Source organism: Petaurus breviceps, unplaced genomic scaffold (genome assembly GCF_028583685.1).
Source record: "Petaurus breviceps papuanus isolate PSGF00001 unplaced genomic scaffold, PetGlider_PUasm1.0 176, whole genome shotgun sequence".
In the NCBI taxonomy this organism is placed as follows: domain Eukaryota; kingdom Metazoa; phylum Chordata; class Mammalia; order Diprotodontia; family Petauridae; genus Petaurus; species Petaurus breviceps.
Window position 1 is genome coordinate 32,257,117 of NW_027185771.1, and position 12,773 is coordinate 32,269,889.

The 12,773-nt window shown below is 36.5% G+C and overlaps 1 protein-coding gene across 1 annotated transcript in view; it reads right to left on the minus strand.

Annotated features, from left to right (window-relative positions):
* LOC138159489 (zinc finger protein 420-like) overlaps positions 1 to 468 on the minus strand; it is a 67,681-nt gene extending 67,213 nt beyond the window's left edge. Inside the window, exon 1 of the mRNA XM_069085861.1 lies at positions 78 to 468. The gene's annotated coding sequence lies outside the window, so the exon portion shown is untranslated. The remainder of the gene's footprint in view (positions 1 to 77) is intronic.
* Between the last annotated feature and the right edge of the window lie 12,305 nt (positions 469 to 12,773).

Consider the following 12,773-nt stretch of genomic DNA (forward strand, 5'->3'; position numbering starts at 1 on the left):
GAGGTCCTAGGAGGTTTGTGCGCATGCCTAGGAGAGAACAAGCCTGCTGCTGGGAGATGGCGGGGTTTTTTCCTTACCAGGCTATTAAGCCTTCTTTGGGGATGAGGCTTTGTGCCAGACCCTGGGCACACCAAGACCACACCGAAAAGCCTGTCTCCACCCACGGAGCTTCCAGGATGTGGCTGGTGCCGCTTATGCCCGGCATGGATCCCCAGCTTCCTTCCCTACTCAGGTGAAGCTCCTCCTCCCACGTGGGGCTTTTTCCGCCTCCACCCTAGACCTGACCACGTGTTTGCCTGTTCGGCTTTCTGGGGCAACAACCTTTTTGTATTCCTAACACCCAGAACAGGTTCTTTTTTGTACTTTTTTCTCCCAGCACACATACTTTATTCCTTTTTTTCCAGTTTCACATTTTCTGTTGTTTCTTGCCCCTCTCCAAACCATTTAGAGGGCGAGAGAAATAAAACCCATTACAAGTGTGTGTTCATGCAAAACAAATTTCCACATTAGCCATGTTCCAGTACACACACAGTAAAAAAAAAAAAAAATTAAGCTTCAATCCACACTATATTTTGCCTTCAGATGGATAACCTGTTTCATCATGAGTCCTTTGGCATTGTGGTTACTCATGATCAAACTTGTTGAGTTAGTTTATTATCTATACAATATTGTTTTTTTCCCTGGGTAAGCACATTTAATTTGTATCAGTTTATACAGATTCCCAAGGTTTTTCTGAAACCACACCCTTTATCTTTTATTATTGTTCAGCCATTTCCTAATTGATTGGAATCCCCTCAACTTTCAATTCTTTGCTCCCACAAAAATAGCTGCTATAAATGTTTTTGTACTGTGGTAAGATTTTTCTGTATTGGCTTCATGACCATCATTGCAATTAAAACACCTAATCACATCAATTAGCTAGGGCCTGCAAAATCAAAATGAGGCAACAGTTACAACCCTCCTGCTATCTGGTTACTGTTCTGCCTTTTGGCAAATTCCAGTTTTATCCCCTAGTATTTGCCAAACTATTATTTTGCCTAATGCAATTCTGCTATTTGTTCTTTGATGCATAAATATTTACATTCCTGTTGGTTTGTAGCTAAAAACCTTTAAAAGGTTGCAAAAAATGACATTTGGGGCTCATTGATTTTTATATCCATTGGAACTGCTCCAAGATTATAATACGTCAGTTATTAAAATGTCCCTTGACGTTGATAAGTACAGTTGTCAGGAGTACCTATAAATGAACCCTTGAATAAATTTCTATCAGATTGGTGGAGTAAAGGAATAGGAATAAGTCTTCTATTCCAGAAACCACCTAATACACATGGTAAAAATCTGCCTAGGGAACTTCTGAGCAGGAAAACTCAACTACAAATAAAGTTGCTATTCCTTCTAGAAAATCACAAGACAAATTAGTGGTCTGTATTGCTTATTTATCACTTGAATAATCACACATAAACTATTGCATTTCAGAGTGCTTAGACTCAAAAGCCTCATTGATCTTTATGCCCTAGTATATCATTTTTCCCAGTTACATGTAAAATAACAATAACAACAACAATAATAATAATTATGTAGATATATATTTAAACATTTGATTTTAAAACTTTGAATTCCAGATTCTATCCCTTCCTCCCTCATCACCCACCCTTACTGGGAAGATAAGCAATTAAATATAGGTTGTACATGCAAAACATTTCTATAGTGGATATATTGTGAAAGACTGACTATATTTCCTCCATCCTATCTCACCCCCAACTTGTTCTATTCTCTTTGATCTTGTCCCTTTTCAAAAATGGGTGCTTCCAACTTCCCTCCCCGCCATGCCTGCCCTCCCTTCCATTATCTCCCCTTTCATACCCTTCCCCCTACTCTCCTGTAAGGTGAGATACCCTATTTAGTGTGTATGTCATTCCTTCCCTAAGCCAAATTCAATGAGAATAAGTTTGTCATTCCCTTTTGCCTTCCTTTTCTTACCTTCCATTGTAAGTTTTCCCTTGCCTCTTCTATACTAGATAATTTACGCCATTCTGTCTCTCCCCATCTCCTCTCATAATATTCCTCTCTCACCTCTTAATTTCACCTTTTAAGTATCATCCCTTTCTATTCAATTGGTCCTGTGCCCTCTGTCTATACATACCTGTACACATATATACACACACTCACATATGTATTCATCTGCCCACATACCTTCCTATATAGACATACACACACATATATGTGTATATGTACATATACACATATATGTGTGTATATATATATATTCCCTTCAATTATTCTCATGCTGAAAAAAGTTTCATAAGTTACAATTATCGTTTTTCCATGTGGGAATGTAAATAGTTCAACTTTGATAAGTTCCTTATGATTTCTTTTCCGTTTACTTTCTCATGCTTCTCTTGCTTCTGGTATCTGAATGTCAGATTTTCTTTTCAACTCCGATTTTTTCATCATGAATGCTTGAAAGTCCTCTATTCCATTGAATGACCATATTTTCCCCTGAAACGTGATGCTCAATTTTGTTGGGTAGGTGATTCTTGGTTTTAATCCCAGCTCCTCCAGAATATCATATTCCCTTTGATCCCTCAGTATAGAAGCTGCCAGATCCTGTGTTATTCTGATTGTGTTTCGACAATATTAAAATTGTTTCTTCCTGGCTACTTGTAATATTTTCTCCTTGATCTGGGAATTCCGGAACCTGGCTATAATATTCCTAGGAGTTTTCTTTTTGGTATCTTTTCCAGGAGGTGATTGGTGGATTCTTTCAATCTGTATTTTGCCCTCTGGTTCTAAGACATCGGGGCAATTTTCCTTGAAAATTTCTTGAAGGATGATTTCTAGGTTCTTATTTTGATCATGGCTTTCAGGTAGTCCAATAATTTTTAAATTATCTCTCCTGGATCTATTTTCCAGGTCAGTGGTTTTTCCAATGAGATATTTCACACTGCCTTCTATTTTTTCATTTGTTTGGATCTGTTTAATAGTGTCTTGATTTCTCATAAAGTCCCTAGCTTCCATTTGCTCTAATCTAATGCTGAAGGAATGATTCTCTTCATTGAGCTTTTGAGATTCCTTTTCCATCTGGCAAATTTGGCTTTTTAAGGCATTCTTCTCCTCATTGGCTTTTTGAGCCTCTTTTGCCATTTGAGTTAGTCTATTTTTTTAAGTGTTATTTTCTTCAGTCAGGTTGTTGACTCTCATTTCATAATTTTCTTGCATCATTCTCATTTCTCTTCCCAATTTTTCCTCCACTTCTCTTATTTTGTTTTCAAAATATTTCTTAAGCTCCTCTATGGCTTGTAAACAATTCATATTTTTCTTGGAAGCTTTTGGTGCAGGAGTTCTGACTTCACTGTCTTCCTCCTGTTCCATGCTTTGATCCTTTTTGTCCCCAAAATAGGAGTGTAAAGTCGTATTGCTCTGCTTGCTTTTCTTCCTTTTTTTGCTCATGTTGCCACTCAATTACTTGACTTTTGAGCTTTTTGCCACAGTAGAACTCTGCTACCAGAAAGGGGAGCTTTGTCCCAAGTTGTTGGGTTTTTCTCAGCTGCTGGAGCTATTAGCTGGGTGCCCTCCGTGAAGCTTCCACATGTTCTGGCAAACTGGTCATGCAACCCAGGACCTCTACCCTAGATAGTGATCCAGATCCAAGCAGGTTAAAGCAAGAGGGATTACCTGTCAGAGTGGCTGCTTGGTCCCTCTACAATCTGCAGGCCAAGAGCTCTGAAGCAGCCATGCTTTGGTGGCTGCACTGCAGCCCCCCTTCAGCTGCTTTACCTCCGGGAGTAAAGGCTAGACCACACTCCCGAACTCAATGTTCCCACAAAGTCTACACTGAGTTCTCACTTTGTCTCTGGCATCTATGGGTTGATAATTCTGGAAACTGCCACAGCTGCTGGTGATCTGAAGTCCCGTCAGCCAGCAGTTGGTTGTGGCCTCCCTGAGGCTAAAACCTCGAGCTCACGAAGGGCTGGGCTCTGCAAACAGAGCACTGTGCTGGCCCCTTCCTGCCAATCTGCTGGGCTGTTTTCAGTGGGAGTTTAGCTTCTTTCTGTCATTTTGTGGGTTCTGTAGCTCCAAAGTTTTTAGAGTCATTTTTTACATGAATTGGAGGTGGAAGTGGGAGCTTCAAGGAAGTCCTGTTTCTACTCTGACATCTTGGCTCCACCCCCTTGACATTTTTTTTTTAACCTTTTGTTCTTCCAGATGTATTATTCTTATAGCTTTATAAAATAAACCTTTGGTACTTTGATTGGAATGGCACTAAGTAAATTAATTTAGCTAATATATTTGTTATCATATTGTCCTAGTCTACCCATGAGTAATTAATATTTCTCCAATTATTTAGATCTGTTATTATTTGCCATATGTATAAAGAATGTTTTGTAACTGTATTCATACAGTTCCTGTGTGTTTTGGCAGGGAGACTCCTAAGTATTTTATATTGTCTGTAGTTATTTTAAATGGGATTTCTTTTTCTATCTCTTCCTCCTGTGTTTTGTTGGCAATATATAGAAATGCTGATTTGTGTGGATCTATTTTATGTTCTACAACTTAGCTGAAGTTGTTAATAGTTTTGATTAGTTTTTTAGTTGACTTGTTAGGGTATCTAAACTATCATTCCATCTATAAAAAGTGAGTTTTGTTTCTTCATTGCCTATGCTTTTTTCCATCAATTTCTATTTCTTACCTTATTATTTTAGTTAGCAACTGTAGTATAGTATTGAATAGGAATGGTTATAATGAGCATTCTTGCTTTACTCTTTCTCTTATGGGAAAAGTGTCTAGCTTATCCTCAGTTTAAATAATACTTCCCCTTGGCTTAAATATGTAATACCATTTTAACGAAAACTGTTCATTCCTCTGATTTGTTTTTGTTTTTTTAAACAGGAATAGTTGTTGCATTATGTCAAAAGCTTTTCTACACCTGTATACTGTGCTTTCTACATCAAATTGTAATGATATAATTGTTTTTAATTGTTAGTTGTGATTATAGTTGTTTTTTTTTTAAATATTAAACCATCCTTGCATTCCTTACATAAATCTAACTTGGTCATAGTGCATGACCTTTGATATATTGTTGTAATCTATTTGTTAATATTTTTAATTTTTGTATCAATATAGATTAGGGAAATTGATCTATAGTTTCTTTTTCTGCTTTCACTTGTAAACCCATCTGGTCCTGTGATCTCTTACTTAGAGATCACATTTATGGCTTCTTCAATTACTTTTTTCTAAGACAGTTATTTAAGATTTTTATTTCCTGTTGTGTTCATCAGAGCAATTTATATTTTTAAAAAAACTTAACCTATTTTAGTTTTACTGACATATAGCTGTGCAAAATATCTCCTAATTTTATTTACTTGTCTTTGTGAATTCATCTTTTTCATTTCTGATACTGGCATTTTGGCTTTCCTTTTTAAATAAGCAAATGGATTAAATTGTTTTTTCCCTCTATCAAAAAAAAAAACCCAGCTCTTTATTAATTCAGTGTTTTATTTTGTTTTACTTTTGATTTTGTTCATCACTTCTTTAATTTTCAGGATGTCTAGCTTGGTGTTAATTTCAGGTTTTTAATTTGTTGATTTTCTAGTATTTCTTATTGGATGTTTTAGGGGGAGATGATGGAAATAACCAAGTAACTGAATTAGAAATTTATAAACCAAAGTAAGAGTTATTGAATCCACTAGCAATCTCTCCCACTTGGGTAGAGTTGTACCATTCAAGGAGAGAGCAGTGTTTTTATGGGGTTAGATGTTTTTAGTACCCTGGGGCAAATCTTGCTTCACATATTTGTTTGTCCATTGAGTCCAGGATATTGTGGTTAGGTGAGTTCTCAGAATCAGGATGCAAAACAAGAAATGTCGAAAACATACTGGATGCTTGCAGTTTCAAGTGAGAAGTGGGTAAGGGGGCATAATGGAGGAATTAATAGGCGAGAGGGTGGCACGATCAGGATCTACATATGCCTAATTTATTTGCTTCTTTTACTGATGTGTAATTAGTGATATAAAAAGTACTGCTTTGGCTTCCATCTGCAATGTTGTCTCATTGTAATTAATGAAATTATTTCTGTGATTTATTCTTTGACCCACAAATTCTTTAGGTTAGTTTCCAATTAATTTATAACCTATGCTTCAAAGGCCCTTTATTGAATATAATTTTTATTGTATTATGTTATGAAAAGGATGTCTTGAATATTTTTTTCTGCATTTGTGCAGTTTTTAAGCCTTAAAATATGGTCAATTTTTGTGACAGTGCTTGCTCAGCTGTGTAAGTTATACTTTTTCCATGTAATCTCCAGAGGTCTCTCATATCTAACTTTTCTGAAATTACCTTCATATCCTTTTACTTTTTCTTTTATGGTTATATTTATATCTAGGTTATATCTAGGGGTAAGTTGCAGTACCACACTATTTTAGATTTACTGTTTCCTCCTGTAACTAATTTGACTTTTCCTTTGAGAATTTGGATGCCATTTGGTAATTTTATATTCAGTATTGATATTAATTTATTGTCTTTGATCCCCTTTAGCAAAATGTAGCTTCTATGATTATTCTTTTAATTAGGTCTCTTCTTGCTCTTCCTTTGAGATGACTGCCATGGCTACTTTAAAAAAAAAAAAACTTTAGAATAATAGATTCTATACTAGCCCCTTATTTTGACACTACATGCATCTTTATGTTTCAAATGCTTTTCCAGTAAACCACATATTGTAAGATTCTGGTTTTTGATCCATTATGTTATCCTCTTCCATTTTGTGGATGAGTTCATCCCATTCACATTCAGTTATGATTGCTAGCTGCATATTTCTCTCCCTTCTATTGTCTTATACTTTTCCTCCTCTTCTACACCATTTCCTCTTCAAGAGTTTGTTCTCCTTCTAACCACTTCCTCCCTTAATCTACCTTCCCTCTTATTTGTAACCCCTCCTAGCTCCCATTCCCTCTCCACCCCTTTTTCTTTTAACTCCTTTCCCTCCTATTTCTGTTGGGAAAGATGAATTTCTCTATCCAAATGTGTGTATGTGTATCCATCTCTCCTTGAACTAGTTCAGATTAGAGTGAAGTCCAAGTGTTACTATCTCTCCTCCACTATATAAACTGTTATATGTTCCAATTATTTTCCCTCTTCTTCCTCTCCCTTCCCCCTCCCAATATATTCCTCTTTTTCAACCTTCTATTCTTCTTTTGAGATCAACCCAAAATAACAAATACATCAGGCCCTCTAATTAGAATCCAAGACCCCTGGTAATGAAAAAGTTCTGAGGGGTTACATGTATCATCTACCTATGTAATAATGTAAATAGTTTAAACTGGTTTAGTCTTTTGTGATTTCTCACTCAAATTTACCTTTTTATACTTGAGATCTATTTGAATGTCAGTTTCTATTCAGCATTGGTCTTTTCATCAGGAATACTTGAAAGTCTTCTATTTCATTAAATGACCACTTTCCTCTTTTGTGGGATTATATGGTTTTGTTGGATGTATTGTTCTTAGGCATAATTGTAAACTTCTGGAATCATATCCTAACCTCTCTGTTCCTTTATATGGTGGCTAAATCTTGCATAATCTTGACTGTGGCTCCACCATATTTGAATACTTTCTTTCTGACTGCTTGCTATAGTTTCCCCTTGATCTGAGAGTTCTGGATTTTGTCTATAATATTCCTAGGAACTTTCATTTTGAGATCACTTTCAGGATGTGACCAGTGGATTCTTTCCATTTTTTCAATGATTTCTACTTTGTCTTCTGGTACTAAGATATCAGGGCAGTTTTCCTTTATAATTTCTTGAAATACAATGTTTAGGCTTATTTTAGTTTATGGCTTCCAGGTAGTCATGTGATTCTTAAATTATCTCTCCTCAATCTATTTTCAAGGTCAGTCATATTTCCTATTAGATATTTAATTCCCCCCCCCCCCCGTCTTTTGACTACATTATTTCTTGATGTCTCATCTGAGCTTTTATTTAGAGTTTTTGATGTGGCTAATTTTTAAGGGGTTACTTTCCTCAGTAAGGTTTTGTACCTCTTTGCCATTGTCATTTCCAACTTTTAAGGAGTTATTTTCTTCAGTAAGGTTTTGTACATCTTTTTACCAAACTGTTAATTATCTTTCCATAACTTTCATTTCCTTTCAGATTTTTTTCCTTTACTGCTTTTATTTGATTAAAACATTTCTTAAATCTTTTTTTTTAGCTCTCTAATATTTCTAAAAGCTCTTGTGGTGCTGTTGTCCAAACTGTATTTTTCTGAGTTTTTGCTTATATGGTTTAAAGTTTCTTCCACATTTTTGTCTTTCACTTCCCACTCACTGGAGTAGCTCTTTATATTTATATTTTTTTTTTTTTTGCTTGCTCATCCTTCTTGCCTGTGTCTTGACTTTAGAACTTATGTTAGTGCTCTCCTCATGCCTAGGTAGTATGTCCTGGCTTGAGCATGTCGTTCTATGTTCTGTTCTTTCACAGCTCAATCTAGGAGCCTGCAAATTTTTGGTGCTTCCAAAGTGGTGTGATCTGGGGTGAGGTCTGTTTATTGCCTTCCTGGTCTGAGGTCTGCAAGTTCTTCATTTAGGTTTGTCTAATGGTTTGGTGGTTGAGTTTCTGTAGACAGCTACTAGATAGTTACTGCTAGCTCACTGTTGAAGGTTGGACTGGGTTCAGATTGACTGAACTGCTAGTTCCCTCTTTGATCTTGGTCTCCTGCCTGGTATGTATGACAAAAGATTAGAACTCAGTCCTTACTCTGCTCTTGGACTCAGAACCACACAGCTAAGTTTCTAGAACTTGTTCCTCACTCTCTATATAGCGAGAGTCCCTCCAGCTCATAACCACTCTTCTTGGGAACTGTGACCCAGAATTGGGTGGGCAACAGAACTGCCAGTTATTTCAATAGTCTCCTGAGATGTCTTTCTGTCCCAGTGTCTTGGGTTTGAGAGGGAGTTTGGCTTTCAGGAAAAGAGTGTCCCTCTGTACTCTACCCTTGTTGAACCACATGGAGACATGAAAAGGCAGCTCCAATTTACCATTGTGGTAAATAGGTGGGAGGGCCACAGGTGTTCAAACATTGCATTTTTTGGGGAACTTTTTCAATGTATCATTCAGTTGTGCTTATTTCCTTCCTTGTACATTTTTTAACATGGCCAATGTGTGAATTTGTTTTGATTGATTCTACTTATTTGTTACAGTGGAGGTTCCCTCTTCCCTTTAATGGAGGGGGTAGTAGAATTGGGAGAGAGGGATTATAAAAAAAAAAGAAAGAAAAGTGGATCATGGGGTCATTTTTTAAAAGCCCATAACAGAAAAAAAGGAGGTTCAGAAGTCATAAATCAAGGTCCGCTTTAGTTGTTGATGACTGTCAAGTTCAGGATAACATAGAAAATTTAAAAATCAAATTAAGTTAAACACGTATGAGCTCTTTAATTGAGAATGAGATGAGATTAAACCTTAACTAAAACTAAGAGACAGCCAAATCTCAACCAGAGACGTCCATTTTGCAGGATCTAGGGAGGCAAGTTACAAACCAGGCACATACTGAGGAAACAACTCTAAATGTCTGTCACATCTCTCTTCATGTGTCTCTCCTAAAGTCCCTCTGGTGCTACATGTTTCTCTCCCAGAAATTCTGGAATCCATGCTATTAGTCCTGTATAGAAGCATACAACAGCATGTCCCGCATTCTTTTCCAGACTCTGGAGTTGTGTCTCCTGACATATATGCAGCAGTATACAAAATACCTCAGGCTTGGGTGGTAGTTGGGGTTATATTCAGGCATAATTTTCATTTTTATACCCTTCCTAGCAAACTTACAAAGTAATTTCCTTGTTATAGCTCATGTTCTACTTATTTAGTATAAAACCTAAGAATAAAATTTGACTATAAAAGTAAAACTGTAAAATGTGTCTTATGTCCATTTTTCCAATATGGATGTCACTACTTCAGCATATCTTTATTCAATTTGAGATCTGTTAATCATATGTTTGGATATAAGCTAGGCTAAATATATGTATCAAGCCTTTTCATTCATCAGCTTAGCCTTCCAGTTCCCTTACTTGGTCCCAGAGGATGGGATCTGTGGGATGAAAGTAGGCCATTGCTGATGCCCAGATTAATCCTAACTTGGGGCAACATAATACTATAGATTACTAACAACACTCTAAGATGAGCTGATATCAAAGGTGGCACAGGACAAAGTAAAAAGAACTCTTGATCTGATGTAAGAATTGGGTTCAAATTTTGATACTGCTTTTTTTCTTCTTTAGCAGCTCACTAAAACTGTGAGGTCCAGTTTACTCATTCCTAAAATGGAATTCCTAAATGCACTATTGGGTAACTTGCTTTACCTCTCTGTCCCTGAGTTTCCTCATCTGCAAAGTAAGGGTATTGGAGATCCCTTCTAACACAAAATCTGATATTTTTACCCTATGATACCCACTCAACATCTTATTCTACAGTCAATAACAAGACCAATCTTGCTAAATTGTTAATGGAACAATGTCTGAACATTTTCCTAAAATATCTCCATTTCCCAAAAGATAAAGTAAAATAGTTTGTTCAGGATTCTTTATTTTTTGTACTTACTCTTTAAGGTTTAGGATGGCTAGGGTTTTATATCAGTTATGCTGAGAACTCCCTACAATTGAAAAACAAATCACTTGACTTAATAAGAGATTTTGCAGATAGTTACATGGTAGTTTAACAAATGGGTGAACTAATTTAACCACAAGATATTATTTTTGTTAGAAACTAGTTTCCTACAAAGTGGTTAGTTAGGTGGCCCAGTGGATACTCCAGGCCTGGAGTCAGGAAAACTCAAGTTCATATCTGGCCCCAGACACTATGTGACCTTAGTCAAGTCACTTAACCCTGTTTGCCTCAGTTTCCTCATCTATAAAATGAGGAAATGACAAATCAGTACAGCATCTTTGCAAAGAAAACCCCAAATGGGGTCATGAGGAGTTACACACATCTGAAATGACTGAACAACAATAACAAAGTGGCTTGTCATTATAACCAAGCTCAAGGGTTCTATGCTATAAGTTCCAAGAGCAAATGGGTCTTTATGGTACAATTCTGTTGTTCTACACAAAACTGTCTCCTTGAAGTGACTTAATTGCTACATCATTTGAAACACCTCCCAAGCAATTTGTTGGATTTTCATCTTATACTTGCTAAGCCACAAAAATAAGTAAACAATATTTCTCTGTTGGTTATTATTCAGATGCTCAAATTCAACTATCATTTTTCCATTCATCAGACAATACAGAGACAATCTTGCAAAAGGATAAGACTTTTTGGTTGAACTTTATATTATAAGGGAAGTTGTGTTTTGTGTGACTGTTAAGGATCCTGGAGTTCAATTTTATACTTTTAAATTTTGGCTGTTATGTATGGCAGTGATTAGTAACACAGTGTTCATGTGAAAATTTTGCATAAAGGAGGAAATGAATAAGAATTGAAGAGGATGAAAAGTATAGTTGGATTGACAAATGCATCATATTAATGAAATCAATGCATGCCAAAGAACTGCCTAGCTCAAGCCTATTTTTTTCAATACCAACACATTATAAATGTATTCCTCTATAAGGTTGTCCTATTTGCCTATGAGATTATTATTCTAAACAATCCCTTAAAACCATCAGGATGGGGGCAGCTAGGTGGCACAGTGAGTAAAGCGCCGGCCCTGGAGTCAGGAGGACCTGAGTTCAGTTCCAGCCTCAGACACTTAACAAGCACACACAAAAAAACTAGCCGTGTAACCTTGGGTAAGTTACCCATCAGGGTATATGGGATGGCTACATTCAAAAATAAATGCATACATAAATGTGGAAGAATTTTCACTAATAAGGACAGTAATAACACAATCTTTTTTTGGATTATCTCAATAGTTCACCAGGAGGTCAAGGTAATGAAGTAGTAACTGATCCCTCCCCCCAACTAAGCCCCTTCATGTCCCTACTTTTGAATCAGTGCCTTCCATCAAATAATTTGGCTTGTACACTGTGAGTGTACCCTCATTTGAGAAATATTGGGTTCCTGAACATCCTGAATTTGAAGAATCATAAGCTAAGTAGGTTTGTTATAAGACTATAGAAGATTTCAGTATGAGAAAAACCAAGTAGGTGCAATCTCCCTTGGCTCAGCTGCTTTCTTTTTTCAGTGACAGAGATCCCAGAAATTTCAGATGCTGTTGCTCATGAGAAAATTCTTACTAAATTACAACTTGTTAGACAGAATCACTAACTCCTTAATATGTCCAGTTCTGTCACTATCTAACCAGTAAGTATGAGTTATTTACTCCCTTCTCCCCAAAAGTATATAAGATAGATTTATTCCAGGCCACACTTTTTTATTCCTACTATGGGGTCCCAGGAAACATGATCTTCCTTTGGTCCACACTTCTCACCCAGACCTCGAACAAAAAGGCTAGAGTGTTTTCATAGGATGCTTAAGTGCTAAGCAACAAATGACTAATCATATCAATGAATCATTTTAACCTATAGGTGAATTGTCCTGGCTTATTATTCTCTTCTCTCTTAGGAATTTATCCAAGTTATGGGTAATTCTGACCATAAAATTCTCTTTCACCTTCATCTTACAGTCTCCAGGTTAGGATGAATCCTGAAAAAATCCTGGCCATCCAGATAAGGATCCAGTCCTCTAACCTGTTTGTAGTTCTGTGCATCTCAGCTTGTTACTGGCATTCCCTTTTTTGTTCCTTAAATGTAATCAGTAAACAAATATGCTTCACAAAGCATTTGTGATCAATCAGATG